The 16,932-nt window shown below is 43.8% G+C and overlaps 1 protein-coding gene and 1 pseudogene across 2 annotated transcripts in view; one reads left to right on the top strand and one right to left on the bottom strand.

Annotated features, from left to right (window-relative positions):
* Positions 1-16,932, bottom strand: part of GLI3 (GLI family zinc finger 3) — a 308,102-nt gene that overhangs the window by 141,519 nt on the left and 149,651 nt on the right. The gene's annotated exons all lie outside the window — the stretch shown is intronic.
* LOC105550239 lies at positions 10,277-10,627 on the top strand (annotated as a pseudogene).

Genomic DNA, 16,932 nt, shown 5'->3' on the forward strand with positions numbered 1-16,932 from the left:
ATGTTGCAGATAGATGCTGAGTTAGTCACAATTTACCTTCCACGTAGCCAGTGAAAATAGTGAACATGTACTAACTCGTGCTTTTGGAGGGTAGAGAATCTGGAATCTGTTTAACTGGGTGGCTCTGGCTGAGGATCTCCCAGGAGGCTGCAGTCACCTCAAGGCCTGACTGGGGAAGGGTGTGTTTCCAGGCATGGCTCCTCCCCATACAGCCTCTTCACCAGCTGAGTGTCCTCATGGCATGGCCACTGTCGACCCCAGACTGAGGGATTCAAGAGGGAGGGCAAGAGAGCCACCTGAGGCACAGTCCTTTTATAACCTAACTTTAGAAGTGCCATCCCATCACTTCACTGGAAGTAAGTCGTTAAGGGAAGAGGAAGGAAGTCGCACCTCCTGAGGGCAGGAGTATCAAAAACTTGTACACATGGCCTTAAACCCCCGACAGTGCCATAAATAGCTGAACTTTTCATTCAGTCTCCAATTTATACAGTGATATGATTCAAAGATCACATGTATCTTATTTAAAAAAAAAAAGCAGGACTAGGAAGCAAAAGACTGTGACTTTGATTCAAGTTCTGAAAGCAGCTCACTATAATTGGGGAACCAGGACAATTGATTCCCTAACCTCTCTGCAACAGTTTTTCCAGCTATTGTACTTTGGCCAAGTGCTATGCTTGACACACATGACCTCATCCAGTCCTTTTCACATTCCAGTGATGTAGATATCTGAATCCTCATTTCTCAGCTGTGAACACTGAGGCAGAAAGAGATTAAATCATCTATCCAAGAGAACCCAAGATTACCCAAGATCATGAGTCAGGATGGGGCCCTAAATCTGTCTCTCAAGCTTCAGATGTAGGTTGGCATGTGAAGAGGCTCAGAGAAAGAGTAAAAGGTAGAAATAAAAGTGCTACAATCTGATAATGCATTACCATGAACCATAAATAATAACAAAGTTAATAAAAGAAGTGAGAACAATAGTAATGATGGCACCGATGATGATGTTAGGTCTGTGTGTATCACGTGAGGGGCCGGCTGACTTTCTAGTACTCACTGTGCGTCTTTCCTTGACTGTTCACTATATCTGTGAGGACGATGTGTTTTCTTTGGTGCTCTGTACAACAAGTATATGAGTATACTTATGGTCTCCACTTGAAGAGGATGAAAGCATTGAATAATAAGATGGTGCCTGACAGTTAGACCACTAGTTAAGAACCTACCATCTTCAGTAAAATCCTGAACTTAACTTCTCCAAAAGTCAACATTAGTCTAAATCAAAGATGCTGTCAGAAAAGAAGATAATGCATCACATAAAACCTACCTAGACATACTGCGTACCCAACATCCTTCAGTATCCAACCAAAACGCCCCCTTCTCCTGTGAAGACGCCCTGACATCTGCACCCTCCAGCCTTGTTCACACATCCGCTCCAGCACTTCCCATCTCCACAGTGGGTAAACAGGCGGGGCGGGAAAAATGTCTTACTAATCTTTGAATCCCATAAACACAGCGAGGAATCTGGCTTAAAGTAGGCATTTCCAAATATTTACTCAATCAATGAACCACTCTTGAGATTACTATGTGTAATGGGTGTGAGATTATGAAATCATCATTTAATAAACACACATTTCTGAGATTCAAACCCCTGCCTTAAAAAGGTTTAAAGATGGATTGATTCAGGGAAACATTTAAAGTTACAACATTGCTATAGACTGAATGCATTCTTCTAAAATTCACATATTGAACTCTAACCCCCATGTAATGGTATTTGGCAGTATGGCATCTGGAGGTGATCATAAGGGTGGAGCCCTCATGAATGGGGTTCCTTATAAAGAGTCCCCAGAGAACTTACTGGCCGTTCCACCACGTGAGGACACAGTGAGACGAAGGCCATCTATGAACCAGAAAACAGGTCCTCATCAGACAACAAATCTGCTGGCACCTTGATCTGAGACTTCTCAGTCTCCAGAACTGTGAGAAATAAATTTCTGTTGTTCATAAGCCACACCATTTACGGTATTTTGTTACAGCAGCCTGAACAGATTAAGACTGTGATATTGCCGGGAACTTTGATAATTATTATCTGAATTTATCCAAAGAAACACTGTGAAATTGTCTTCATTTTACAGGAGAGGAAACTGGGGTTTAAACAGAATACATAATCTGCCCTGGGTCCTTCATGGCCAGTCCTGAAACCGTGTGTTTCTAACTCCTGATCTGACATGTGCCTGCCACTGAATTCAAGTAGGCAAATTCAGGAAGGCACACTGAACTCAGCTTGATGTGGACTGATAATCAGGTACTAAATGGTTGTTTCTTGTTTTTCTGTTTCGTAATTTATACCCAGATTTGGAAAGATTTGGAAGCAGATTACATCTTTATCACCCAAAGTATGTTTTCAGAAAGAATCTTCTTTCTGAGAAGCATAAATTTAGTTTCAAATATTTATAAAAATTACTCTAAATAAAAGCAAAACTCCATGAAAAAGAAAATGCACTGGCATAGAGAGAAAAGCAAGAAGAGAAAGGAAGAGGAAAATGAGAGATAGGAGATAGCATGACGCAGTGGGGAAGGAGAAAGAAAATCAGGGAAAGATTTAAAAAGAAGATAGTATGTGCTTAAGTTAATTACAGATGATAGAAAATCTTTTCAGGAAATGTACATCTGAATTTAAAAACAGCATTCTTTAGTTCCCCTTCATCAAGCAAACAGCAGAATCTGCAAGGTGTGAATCCTCCCACTTAAGCCTGGGCCTTAATAGACTGCGTGTGTCCAGCGCTAGCCTCAGGGGAGCCAGCTCTCCATACACATCTGTTGAATGGAAATCAATTTTCCTCAAGCAAAGAGGCAGCTCTGCCTCTCGTAAATGAGCACCTCCACGTCTGCATTCACATAAGACTGATTTTAATGAGCGGGGTGTGAGGTCACGCCCGATGTACATCCGCTCATCCAAGGGGCCCAGACACCCCACCAGGAAATCAAATTTCTCAGTACATACCTCAATGTTGAACCTTCCTTTTAGCCCCTAAAGGTTTCTCTCACCCTTTTTGCATTTGGTTTTTGGCCAAGTAGGCTAGAAAGTATAAAAGCCAAAAGAGGCAGGGGTGGAGCAGCCGGGCAAGCAGGAAGAAGCATCTGTTTTCTGGCCTCCATCTCCCCAGCTGTTCCAGCATGTTCCGTCATTGGGCAGCCCGTCCTCACCGTCCAACAGGCATCCTCATGCAGCCTGCAGTTTCCATGCTGCTCACTGTAAATGTCTGATATCTGCACATCCTCTGAGAGCACAGCCCAGAGGCTGAGCATGCTCACAGACACCCTCTCAGCACCTGGGCCTCAGAACTGTGTGGTCCCCAGCGTAAGGCCTCAGGGTCCAATGCCCACCCCACTTGCTCCTGCAGAAATCTAGGCTGCAAGGTGCTCCTAAATCTCTGTGTCCCTCCAGCTGCAACAGGAACCCTAGTCACAACAAGTCTTATGGCTACATAAGCAAGGATAGGCTCCTGGCCAAGGCATCTGGTAGCTTCCTGCCCAGGTAAGATGGGCCTCCCTGGTGGGCTCTGCATTTGTTTTGCTGCTGGACAGAAGAGCTCCTTCTTTTAGAATCATTTGCAGCAGCGGCCTCTACCTAGTGATTGGAAATCTGTAATTATGTCGAATAAATAGACACAAAATGAGAACAAGAAGGACTGAAGTGATGAATATTTCATACACTAAAGTTACTCGTTTTAAAAGAATGTCCTGTGCTCAATAATCTGTTCTTCCTACTTCGTGGTGTGAAAACAGCCTTTGTGTTGTGAACTGATAATGACAGCAGAGAATGCTCTGGGAATTGTTTGCTGTTTTCCAGTGTCCCAACTTACCCCAGCCCCGCCATGCCCATATTTGGACAGACATCTGGTATCCCTATGTGGGCATCTGCCCCACAGTATTTTGGGTTTTTTTTTGTCGGGGGGAGTGCAGATTGTTTTTCCATGTCTTACTGCCAAAAATGTGGGAACTACTGATTTGTAGTAATTAAAGACTGTGAAGATTTCCAAACAGAGAGATGAAACACAAAAGTGTGTCAGGTGTGATGGCTCATGCCTGTAATCCTAGCACTATGGGAGGCCGAGGCTGGCGAACTGCTTGAGCCTGGGATTTAGAGACCAGCCTGGGCAACACAGCAAGACCCCGTCTCTGCAGCAAACAAACAAACAAAAAAAATTAGTCAGGTGTGAAAGTGCAAGTTTGTAGTCCCAGCTACTCAGGAGGCTGAGGTAGAAGGACCCCTTGAGCTCGAGAGGGCTGGGCTGCGTGAGCGGAGACCACACCACTGCATTCCAGCCTGGGCCACAGTGACCCTGTCTCAAAGGGAAAACAAACAAACAAAACACAGAAACACAAAAGCATCAGGGTAGCTAAAAAGAAACGGCACCAACTCATGAACTCGCACAGAAGCACACAGTGTATTAAACTCAGGCGACTGAAAGTATTTGGGCGTAGGAAACAGGTCGCAGAACAACAGTCACAGGGCTGACACCAAAGGCAGGGGACAGCGAGAGATCTGCTCTTGCTGCCTGAGAATGGCACTGAGGGCAGGGGATGCAGAGGGGCCAGAGAACAGAGCAGGAGCTGGCAGATGAGAAAAGTGGAGGGAAGGTGGCTGTCTTCCAGGGTTTTTGTGAATGGATGGGTTGGGAGTATTTCTTCCACATTCCAGAGGAGGGAGGAACAGTGACAAGGCTGGAGGGTGGAGAGAGGCTTAAGGAATCTGTCTCTGGGGACACTTCACAAATGCACAGCAACCTTTGCATCTCTTCACCCCTGCTCAAAGAACTGCTACCTGGTATCAGCAATGCGAGCTGTTTTGTTTCCATTTTGTTTACTGTTGTTGTTGTTGTTTTAAAAAATAACCAACCTTGCCGGTGGTGTGCTGGATTCTTTAAACTTTTTCCTCTTCACTGGCACACTCACAAGTTTGTTTAATGTAAGTCTGGGAGCCCACAGGGGTTTTATGTGCCTCACATTCATAAATCCTCAACTGCTTTTCAACCAAATTGATTGCCCCTGAGGATTGAGGGTGAATGGAAGAGTCAAAAGGCATCTCCTGGGCTAGAAGGAGAATGCACATAGTTGTGTGCACACAATGCCAAATATCCAAATTAAAAGTGAAAACTTGAGCAAATCCTCCAGATGCTTCCAAGGACCTGAATAGTTGGTGAGTCGGCAGAAATATGTGGATGCTTAATGGAACTTCGCACCGTTAGTAGCAATAGTTAGCACTGTGTTTGTACAGACCACCAAGGAATTCACAGATGTGTCTAGACTTAACTTTGTCAATCCTGATAAACTAAAAATGATATGTTATGCCTCCCTCTAGAGTCATGACCAGCATCTTCAGATTAGACTAGAATCATCTAATCTAACAGATTAGAAAACTATGCCTCTTCTGGGGAGACCCAGCCCCTCCGGCACTCAGCTTGGTGAGCTGACGGCGTCTTTCTGCAAACTGGAAAGATAGACTCTTCCTCTGGGTAGCCTGGTGAGCAGAGTATGTGTTCCAGTTTAGCCCCTTATTTCAGTCCTTTGTGCAGTAAACAGCCAGCACAACTGTACACAGACACCCTGCCTCCCTCTACAGTGTCCAAACACAACTAAACTAGAAGTCTGACTGTTTCAAAGTAAGAGGATAGGAAATAATACATGATTAAGACTTCTTTAGCATGAACTGCACACACAATTAGATTCCACAATTACAGAGGGAAAAAGAAAGGGAAAGGGAAAGAGTGAAACTGCCCTAAAATGCTTTACCTTAGCATAATAAAACTGTGGGATTTCAGAGCTGGAAGCCATCTTTAAAATGATCTACTTATCTATTGCAACCATCCCTTGCAAGAATCCTTTGCATGACGTCCCCATTCCACCCTCCACCAGCAGTCATCCAGCCTAACCTGAAACACCCACCCTCACCCTGTCTCTGAGAACTGGAGGTCTGAAGCCATCACCCTCCTTTCACATTGCTCTGCGCACAAGAAATCCTGTCCCCCCCCACCCCGCCACACTGGCCTCCCTCTAACTTTTCCCCAGCCTATCAATTCGTCTTAGCGCTGCATTCTGACGCTACCTACATTAAGAGTAATTGCTTTTCTATGCGATAGCTCTTTAAGTATCAGTAGACAATTAACCATGGCCCCCTACAATCTTTTGTTTCCCCAGCTAAATAAAGGCACCTTGCCTTTATTTAATCCAACTCCTCCTACAAAACCAAGTTAACTGCCAGCATCCATGAACAAATCTGCGGTTCATCACAGTCACTACAGGGCAGCCAAGAGCTGGATCAAGACAGACTTTGCTTTCACTGAGAGGCAACCCCATGTTTTGGAAAGTAGAATTCCTGGAAGTCTGGCACCTCGGGAAATTTAAGGACCACACAAACCCCATGGGCTGTAATAAGATATTGCTGATGTTTTGGCTGATATGCACCAGAAAGCCCTGGGAGGAAAGCAGCCTAGAGACTCTAATGAATGAAAGCGTAATGTCCTGTACTTGAAGCCACACAATTAGAAAGTGAGAGGACTACAGAAAAACCAGCGGGGCACTGGCATTTTCCAGGTGAGCATTCAGAGCTGACAGTGAAAATAACGAATGAAACACAGCAGGGCAGAAGCGGACTTTATTCGGAAAACCTTGTCTCCTGGAACTGAAGCTAACCTCTGGGACAAGAGGTTTCAGAACAATGAAGAATCAACAAATCAGATGAAGAGATGCCTACTGACAAAGACAGACAAATTCCATACCCTGGAATTGGACATCTTCCTGGCGGAGGGAAACAGCCTGCTCTAAAATGGGTACAATCAGCAGTAGTTATGAACATCGGCTTTTCCACTTGCAAAGGATTTTAACTTTGCCTGACAGGAAGGAACACTGACCAAGAAAACAGTAAGTTACAGATTACTTTGCTACAAGATGCTGGCTATACCTCTTTTGGATACTTTATATTATATAGAAAATCAAGCATTATTTTTCTGTGAAAGGAATTAAATGTCAGGAATATGCATATATTTCTTATATAAGGCTTTGTTTTATTATAACAGCAAGAATCATGACTGATCCTGAAGGTAGCCACAGATATTGCCAAGGAAAAATGGGGTAGTAAGTGGAAGAATCTCACCAAAAATTCTATGTAACAAAAAGACAGAGGAACCAAACTCTGTCTTATTCCTTTCTTCAAGTGTTTCCAAAGTTTACTGTTAGTATCGCCATACGAATAAATTAATTTTCAGTTTTATAGTAGAATTCAACTTTAAAAATTCCTTTCATAACCAACTTTTCTAAAAATCTAGCATAGGATACCCAAATAAAGGCGCATCTCCATTCATTCATATTTTCCTTCATTCATTCATTCATTCAAACGTCAACAGCTACCAATTGGTTGGATATCTATTATGTGTGTGCATCATGCTAGGCATTCAAGAGGCAGTGTCAGCAGCACAGGCGAGGGAAGTGGGCATTCGTTATTTCCACAAAATCACCTACTTTAAAACCATGTTAAGTCCAAGAAAGGACAAGACATGGTGTGAAGAGAAAGCCATAATAAACCAGGTAATTCAGAACAGAGGTCAAAAACACATACCCTGCACAGCATCTACAAAACACGGGAAGCCAACACTTGGTTTTGTGAATACCACAGTGTTGCAATTATCTTAAGCTGTTTTTAAGCTGTTTCCAAAATATTATTTTTAATTAAGGTAGAGCATATACTAACTTTAAATGACAGAGAGAAAAGGAGGGATCTGCAATTAAATGAATAAATAATGGAACTGACACATTTTGTTTCTTTTAGTAAATGGGTTCCTGAAAAGCAACATCAACTTATTCAGTGATTGTTTGCCCCGAGGACAGTAGATACCCAGCGCAAAATGGCTCCCAGCTCTGGTGGGTGGCAAATGAGCCTGTGGTGGCTTGGGAACGACAAGAGTCCAGAACAGCGTGAGCTTTGGAAACCAGTCAAACTCAGATTTGAATCTCACCCCTACCACTAGAGACGCAAACTCTGGAAGGCTATTCATCTTCTGCAAGTCTCAGTCTTCTTCTATAATTATCACCATAGTAGAAAAAGCAGTATTAAAGATTATTAAGGACTTACTACAGGGTTGGCTGAAATAAATAATAAGTAAATAACAACTTGCATAGCCTATCAACCCTTATCCACACTCTTTTGCCAGAAAGTCTCCTGCCAGGAGTGAGACTGGACTGAGGCCGAAAACAAGGGGCAAGGCATACATGCAGAGTGCTGGAACCAGATGTGGGTACCAGCGAACCACAGCACAAGATCTGCTCAGGTGAGGCAAGTTCAGCAGTGTGAGAGAGTTCTCATAGGTGACAAGTTGCAAGGTAGCTCAAGGGGTCCTATCAAGACGTCTGGACGGTGTTGTCGATGAGGAGCTATGGTCTGAGCAGGTAGGTAATCTTGGGAGCATTTCAAGAAGATTAACAAGGCAGCAGCGTGAAGGACAGACTGGAGAACAGAAAGTCTGAAGGCCATTACCATAGTCCAGACATGAACAGCACACCAGGAATAGAATGGAGGCAATGCGCCAACGGCAGGAGAGCAGTCCTGAGGAAGGTAGAAAATGTTTCGAATAGCCAATATCAGGTGCATGAGACACAGCAACAAGAAATAAAGTTCTAGAGCACCTAAGCTTCCCTGAAGCTAAGCACCTTTTCTACCAGCTAGCTTACCCAGCTCTGCTCTTTCCTCCGCTCGCTCTCTTTAGTCCAGGAAAAGGAGCACAGAGACCAGGTGGGATGGCTTAGGTTTGCACAGTCTGTGACATGATCATGAGCATTGCGGGTAAGCTGAAAAACACTAGATGACCCATTGTGGGCAGTGCACCGGTATGGGGAATGTTAAAGCAAGATCCAGAAAGTGGCCACCCTAGCACTTAGCTCCAGGGTGTAAAGCCCTGGACATCCAGGAAACAGGAGCCCGAGAAAAGGAATAAAAGAAAATGGAACCAATAAAGACAGACACAGAGCTTGTGAAGGACAAAAAAATGTGCCAGATGCTGAAGACTCCCACAAACAATGACGGGGGAGATTTTATGCCACTATTCACTGCATGACAGGAATTTCATTTGCAGTCTATGATAATATCATGGACTCTTTCTGGAAACTAACCCTTTTTCTCCAAATGCATTATGCCTCACTGTGCATATCTGGGCCCCAGAAGACTGTGCCCACTGTTATTATAAGCAGGAAGCCAGCCAAGTATCTTCAGTTGTCGAGGAACAAGATTTGGACTCAACTGTTCGGTGACCTACTTAGCTTCATTTGGTTATTTGACCACAGAATACAGTTCTGTGGTTATGGGAGCAAAAACACAGTTAGATAGAATGAATAAGATCTAGTATTTGATAGCAAAACAGGGTGACTAAAGTGAACAATAACTTATTATATATTTTAAATAATGAAAAGGGTGGAATCAGAATGTTCCTAACACACAAATACTTGAGATGGATACCTCAATTACCCTGATGTGATTATGACATATTGTACGCCTGTAGCAAAACATCACTTGTATTTCATAAATATATATACCTATTATGTACCCATAATAATTAACATTAAATTTTTTAAATTAAATATAATATACTTCTAATCCCAACCAGCATTCTTTCAACTAATAACTATAAGGATGCCTGACATTTACTGAATGTCAGAAGAATCTATGGGCTAGAAACGTGTTCTCCCTATGAAGAAGGTACTGCTACCATCACTGTAGAGGTGCATATCTGGGCACCAGGAGACTGTGCCCACATGAGATCATGCATCCCAGCCTGGCCAAGAGAGAAGAGACATTCAGTTAAAAATAATAATAATAAATAGGGCCGGGTGCAGTGGCTCACATTTGTAATCCCAGCACTTTGGAAGGCTGAGGCAGGCGGATCACCTGAGGTCAGGAGTTCAAGACCAGCCTGGCCAACATAGTGAAATCCCATCTCTACTAAAAATACAAAAATTAGCCGAGCGTGGTGGCAGGAGCCTGTAATCCCAGCTACTCACTCAGGAGGCTGAGGAAGGAGAATTGCTTGAACCTGGAAGGTGGAGGCTGCAGTGAGTCGAGATCATACCACTGCACTCCAGCCTGGGAGACAGAGTGAGACGCTGTCTCAAAAATAAATCAATAAAGCCCAAGGAATGCCAGGGATGACCATATGATGTCTGCATCTCTGGTGAGTAAGAAATACAGAAGTGTGGAGCAGTGTGAAGAAGAAGAGGCGAGAACGACCCCCGGACCGACCAAAACCTACACGCCACCGCATCCTATGCCCAGCGCCTATGACCCGCCGCTGTTGCTGCCACCATGCCCAAGAGAAAGGCTGAAGGGGATGCTAAAGGAGATAAAGCCAAGGTGAAGGACGAACCACAGAGAAGATCCGTGAGGTTGTCTGCTAAACCTGCTCCTCCAAAGCCAGAGCCCAAGCCTAAAAAGGCCCCCGAGAAGGTACCCAAAGGGAAAAAGGGAAAAGCTGATGCTCGTAAGGAGGGGAATAACCCTACAGAAAATGGAGTTGCCAATAAAGACCAGGCCCAGAAAGCTGAAGGTGCTGGAGATGCCAAATGAAGTGTCTGCATTTTTGTTAACTGTGTACTTCTGACGACTGTACAGTTTGAAATACTGTTTTTTATCAAGTTTTATAAAAATGCAGAATTTTGTTTTACTTTTTTTTAAGCTATGTCGTTAGCACACAGAACACTTCATTGTTTTTGGAGGACAGGACATATGTCCCTAATAGAATGTCTCTGAAGCTGCACAGAGGTGGGGAAAACACCTTTCCCTTTCCCTTCTAGTTCGGAGAGACTTCCCACTGGCTCCCAGGAGAAGGGATTCCCTGACCTTGACACACATGTCCACCTTGGCATAAAAACCTTGTGGGAGGGAAAAACAAATTGTTTTTATGTCCTCTTCTCCCTTTCCACCTTTCAGCATAGGCTTACCTCCCTTAAAGCCAGACATCTGTTGGGACATGATCCCCAGCCACTGGTTACCAGTATGTCACACAATCTGGACTTTCCAGTGATGGCACTGACACGGCACCCCTCAAAGAGCAAAGGTTCCGTTTCTAGATTGTGGATCTTCAGATAAATTCCGCCATTTTCATTCCACTTCCTGAAAGTCAGGGTCGGCTTGTGAAAAGTTGTTAAAACAACATGCTAAGTGCAAAATGTCAACTCTAAACTTCCCCTGTTCAGAGCATCAGATGAAGACTTACTGGGTTTTATCATGGCTTTCTGATTATTGGTAGTCCAAAGAAGGGAGTTTGAAAGTTGTTGTATACTGTTAACAACTGTCTGCCCATGTCCTGCCTGAAATACTGTGATTGCTTACGGAAAGTATCTGTAATAAAGCTAGGTACAGTTTGGCTTGGAAAAAAAAAATACAGAAGTGCTTTTTTAATAGCAGGTGTGTGTGAAGGATTCAATTGATTATTAGGGTAAAGAGGCTTAAGAAAAGGAAACGTGTGCTTCAGTCACTGCTAAGTGACACATCTGCACTGTGCTATGAAGTCCCAAGAACCCTAAGGTCACGTGGTCCCTTGCCAGAACACACCTGTATTAACCCTTCCAGAAATCTACTGGTGTAGGCGTGTATGTGTGTGTAGGTCAGGGAGATAGTTTTTTGTTTTGTTTTTTTACTGAGACGGAATCTTGCTGTGTCACCCAGGCTGGAGTGCAGTGGCACGATCTCAGCTCACTGCAACCTCCGTCTCCCAGGTTCAAGTGATTCTCCTGCCTCAGCCTCCTGAGTAACTGGGACTACAGGCATGCACCGCCATGCTTGGCTAATTTTTGTATTTTTAGTAGAGAGGGGTTTCACCATGTTAGCCAGGATGGTCTCAAACTCCTGACCTCAGGCAATCTGCCTGCCTCAGCCTCCCAAAATGTTGAGATTACAGGCTTGAGCCACCGCACCAGGCCGGGAAAGGCATACTTTTAAAAATAATAGAGCATTTGCAATAATGAAGAAATAAGAAGAGAGAAAGGGGAAAAGGGAGGTAGGAGACAAAAATATAAACCCTTTTCCTGTGTTGGCCCCAAATAATTTTCCTGCTTTTTTTTTTTTTCTTTTTTTTTGAGATGGAGTCTCACTCTGTCTCCCAAGCTGGAGCGCAGTGGCACGATCTCGGTTCACTGCAACTTCCACGTCCCAGGTTCAAGCCACTCTCCTGCCTCAGCCTCCCGAGTAGCTGGGACTACAGGCGCCTCGCCACCATGTTCGGCTAGTTTTTGTATTTTGAGTAGAGACAGGGTTTCACCATGTTGGCCAGGCTGGTCTCGAACTCCTGACCTCAAGTGACCCGCCCACCTCGGCCTCCCAAAATGCTGGTATTACAGGTGTGAGCCACCGTGCCCAGCCCATTTTCCCACATTTTGGGAAACTTCAAATTACCCCAGATTTTCATTTCTCTGAATGGAAGCCAGTGTAATTCATCTCTTCCACCAAGCTCCTGATAGTTCAGGTGACGTGGATGCTACATTAACTCTGTCAGGCCCCTGGGCTGCTATTAAGTTCCCCGTAACACCAAGGTCCTACACCCAGTTCCCTACAAGTAAGCGTTTTTGCCTCCCAAAGGGCCAAACCTGCACACAGCAGGGACACAGCGGGGCAGTTAGTTGCTTGGGAAAGAGAAACAAAATTTCTTTTGAGAGTGAGGTTATTTTAAGGTGGTCACAGGTATGCAGAGTCAGTTTTATGCTCTCCGTGATTTCTTATCCCCTCTGAAAGTGGGAAGGAGTTGGCATAGAGATTTTTATTTTCATGGCACATTATATAATTTGGGGTTGGTGGCAAGTGCTAACAACTGTCATACTACCCACGGCTATATTAAAAATAAGACCAAAATAGAGATTGTTGTGGGCTGTCTTGGGTTTTCCCTCAAAAGTCCTAAGGAAGAAAGTACCTCAAATGAACAGGGAGGGCATCATGAGCTCACAGAGCAGCCTGGGCAGCACCAAGACCGGCACAGAAACCCTTTCCAAGCAACAGCGTGGAAATACCAACAAACCCTTTTCCAGAGGCATACATTTCTGCAAGACCTGTCTTGACAGAAGCTACCAGGTCCCAAACATGTCACATGTATGAAAAATTCAAATTCAAACGCGGAGAAGAGCAGTTTCATGGGACCCGCCTTCAGGTACAGCTCCCCTATTTAAGCGCTCAGTTAAAAACCTTTGGAGTTTGAACAGCAGCACACGAACTGATGTGGTTTAATTCATGCGATGAAATGTGGGTGCTGAGTAAAATTCACCCAGGAAATAGAGGGGAGAAGCAGGATGCTCAACCCATAAACAACACTTATCCTAAGAAATTCTGGCCCTTTGAATCTGGGTGAATAAACTAAATAAACTGAAAAGCTTCATTAATACCCAGAGGATCAGGTCCAAGTTTTAGATCTGCAAAAAGAAAAAAATAAAATAAAAGAATTAAAGCTTTCCATCCCCTTTCTAAATATATGGGGATCTGTTTTCAACGCATTCATAAAATCTATCCATTTGTTTTTATTACATGAACAACTTAAAACTTGCCAGACAGATCACCTCTGATGCGGGAGAGCACAGCATCAGTTACAGGACTTGGCCAAAGCATTCTCCAAATCGTATTAGGTTTGCCTCAGTTACAGAGGTCATCTTGCTGTATGTTTTCAGGAATATTAACACAAAATACATCAAAACACTAATAGAATCCATAAACACAGACAGCTAAAGTTCCACCACTTCTAACATGCTCATAATTTAGTAAGAGGTTAAGTCCGTGGTCTCATAAGACCAAGGGTGTCCTTTTCAAGTTCCTTCCCTCTCAGCTACTTAGGGCAATTCTCAGAAGTCTGCAAAGTTATCTACGTTCTCCCTTTACCAAGGTTCAGCCATACACAGATATCATTTGTGAACTAAACAGTGTCTTTCCTCCAGGGACAGGCCCAAGGCTACAACATGCTGGTGCACACTTTAAACTATAGGTAAATGTTCAACTTACACCAGAATTCCCTATTTTGTGGAAGTCCCAGTTCTTTAAACTAATTCTAATTTTTGGTGTTGGCATTCAAAAATTACTCTGCCAAGGAATATGCGATGCTGAGATTTCACTCAATAGATTGGTCAGAAGGACGGAGGGAAGAGAGAGAAGAAAAGCAAGCAGCAGGGGAAAGAGAAGGAAATGATACCAGCAAAAAGGCCAGGGCTCTAGGTTCATGGATGCCTTTCTGAGCAATGTTTTCATTAGCACCACCTAGGTGCACCCTTATATGGCTCCAGTCCTCTATTTATAAGGCTGTCACCTGTCTGACAGGTAGTTTTACATGTTGCAGTACCAAGGACCAGATGCCTTTTAGGAACAGTTTTGAGAATGACAAGTCACTTAAACGCTCATTGCCATGACTTAGTTTTAAGAAAAATGACCAACAACTGAGCATTCCTAATGGGGAAGCTTTTCTCTCTGATGGGTGCGATTCTGAGTCAATGAAATGGGTGCAGAAGAAAAGACATTGGGAACTCCAGCTTTAAAAGAGACCAGGACTCGTTACTGAAAATAGTTTTGACTTGTTAGATGCCTGCTTTTGCTGGGGAATGGAACAAATGATGTTTCAGGCAGGAGCTGCCAGGTCACATGAACCTCCTTCTAGCAAAGTGTATGATCTCAGAGGCCACACATGTTCATTTACGGTAGAGTTTAGATTAAAATGATAAATGTCGATCTGGTGTACATTTAAATGCCATTTTGAAAAAAAACCCAGCTCGGGGCTTTCCCACCCCACATACCACTGCGGATTCCGTGGTCAGGGAGATGCTGGCCCTTGAGTAGCTGCCACTGTCTCCATGGAAGGACGACACCATAGTTAATTAAATGTCCACTCTGACGGTAAAGTTCATTGTTCATTATCTAACACTGCAAGTGCAGTTATCAGAATATTCTTGATGGGCCAGAGCTGTCTGAAGGCCCTGTCAAACATGTAACAGAGGAAAAGATAAGATGAATTTGCCTTTCATACAGGGACTTTTTTTTTAGTGGAAGCTCAAAATACCAACCTCAGATTTGCAAATATTCTCGTCCCATTTAAAGCTTAATCATCTTAATGAAATACAATCAAGGGCTTTTTCACCTTTCCATTATTTTTTAGTTTCTTAATGTGTATGTTAGGTCCCAAATAGTTTCCACTGATGGCAGGGTTGAGTTCAGAGTCCTAACTCTGGACTATGCAGTTTTTATTTCCTTTCTCATTGAATTCTTCACAGCAGGTCTGAGAAGACAATACACTTATTCTCAATTTTCAGGTGACGGACATAAAGTTTAGAGAAAATGAAGAGCTAGAAAGTGGCAGGGTCATGACTCAAAACGGGCCTTCGAATCACACCAAGTCTAACGCACACAAGCTAGAGACCCCTGAATCTTGACACTACACCACTTCAGCTGCACCCAGGGGGCCCAGTGGTCTTCTGATTTCCAAGTTTAAGTTCTCACCAGCTTCACTTGCTCATTTGACACAGTAAGCACAGAATGACAGGCTGGCACCACTGTTTAAGAGTTCCTAATGTACGTAGGATAGATACGGGTCAAAACCCACCAGATCGCTGTTTTGAAATAGAAACGACAAACTCAGCATCCTGAAACCCAAAACTCCGAAGGGAAGAAGAACACCATTTGTGTGACCCTTTCACAGTTCAGCAAGGCTCCTTCAACCACTCTCTCATATAAGCCTCTCATGGCCTTGGAGGCAGGCAGGGCTATAGGAGGCAGGCAGGGCTGGTAGGAGCTTCCCTCACCTACAAGTGACAAGGCTCAGCCAAGGGAAGGAGGGACAGGACACAGAACACCAACAAGGGAAGCCGAGGCCTCTGACTCCCACGCTGTATTCTTTCATTCCGACTTCTATTAGAAAAAAGGATCTTGTCAATGAATATGTCCTATGTCTACATTTCCATGTAAGCAAAGCAAGAAAACCAAAAAGAACATGTGAGGAAAGGAATTTTCAGTGTTTTTCTTAGACTGGTTTTTGATTCACATGGGGAATCACAGAGTTTCTGTGGGGCCCAGGGGGCTATAGTTTCTTTTTGCTCTTAACCATCCCAAACCATCCTTGCCAGCACCCTTAATTGTCCTGCTGCACTAAGAATGTAAAGCTGTCAAATTCAGGCCAGAATGACGTGACCAAGACCGACCATTATGTACACTCTCTTCCTAAAGTAAGTGCTGGGGTTTGGGGGGTTCTTACCCTCGGGGCAGTAAGGCTTGGGAGTACCTGCTAGTTATATCAGCTGGGTCCCTTCCCTGCATTAAAGAGCAAAAGTACCTCAAGCAGAACAGATAGAGAACTGACACAACTTAAAATATCCCCAGATTTCCTATAGAAAAATACAGTCACTTTTCTAAAAATGCCATAAGGGTGACAGTTTGGCAGGAGCATCTCTTAGCAATCAGCAGAAATCTACTAAATCCCTCCTAAAAGGTCCATTCTAAACAACATTCCACAGCGACAAAGGGGCCTGACTTTGATTTCTGAATAATTTGACTAGGAGCATGGAAAGTTGCAACAACATTAAGTGCAATAACTTTCTACCCCCTTTTTGGTTCCCAATGTGAAGTTTGCTGAAATAAAACTTGACAGCACAAAGCTCCCGGGGATGTGTTCCAGATGAATTGAGTCACCCACACAAACTCACAGACACACGCACACATGCCCTGGACCCTCGCTTTTACAGAGGGAGTGGTTTCCATCTGTATTTGACAACCCGGTGCCATGGGTCTCGAGGCTGAGGGCTGCTTATGGATGCAACTTTAAATTTAATTTGGGGGGGATGCTAATTGTGTGGAGTGGTAGGAAAATGCTGGCGACATTTTGACTTTAGCAGCCCCACTGCCCTGATTAAAAAATATCAGCTTTCCATCTGCAAGAC

Source organism: Mandrillus leucophaeus, unplaced genomic scaffold, assembly GCF_000951045.1.
Source record: "Mandrillus leucophaeus isolate KB7577 unplaced genomic scaffold, Mleu.le_1.0 Scaffold472, whole genome shotgun sequence".
Taxonomy (NCBI): Eukaryota; Metazoa; Chordata; class Mammalia; order Primates; family Cercopithecidae; genus Mandrillus; species Mandrillus leucophaeus.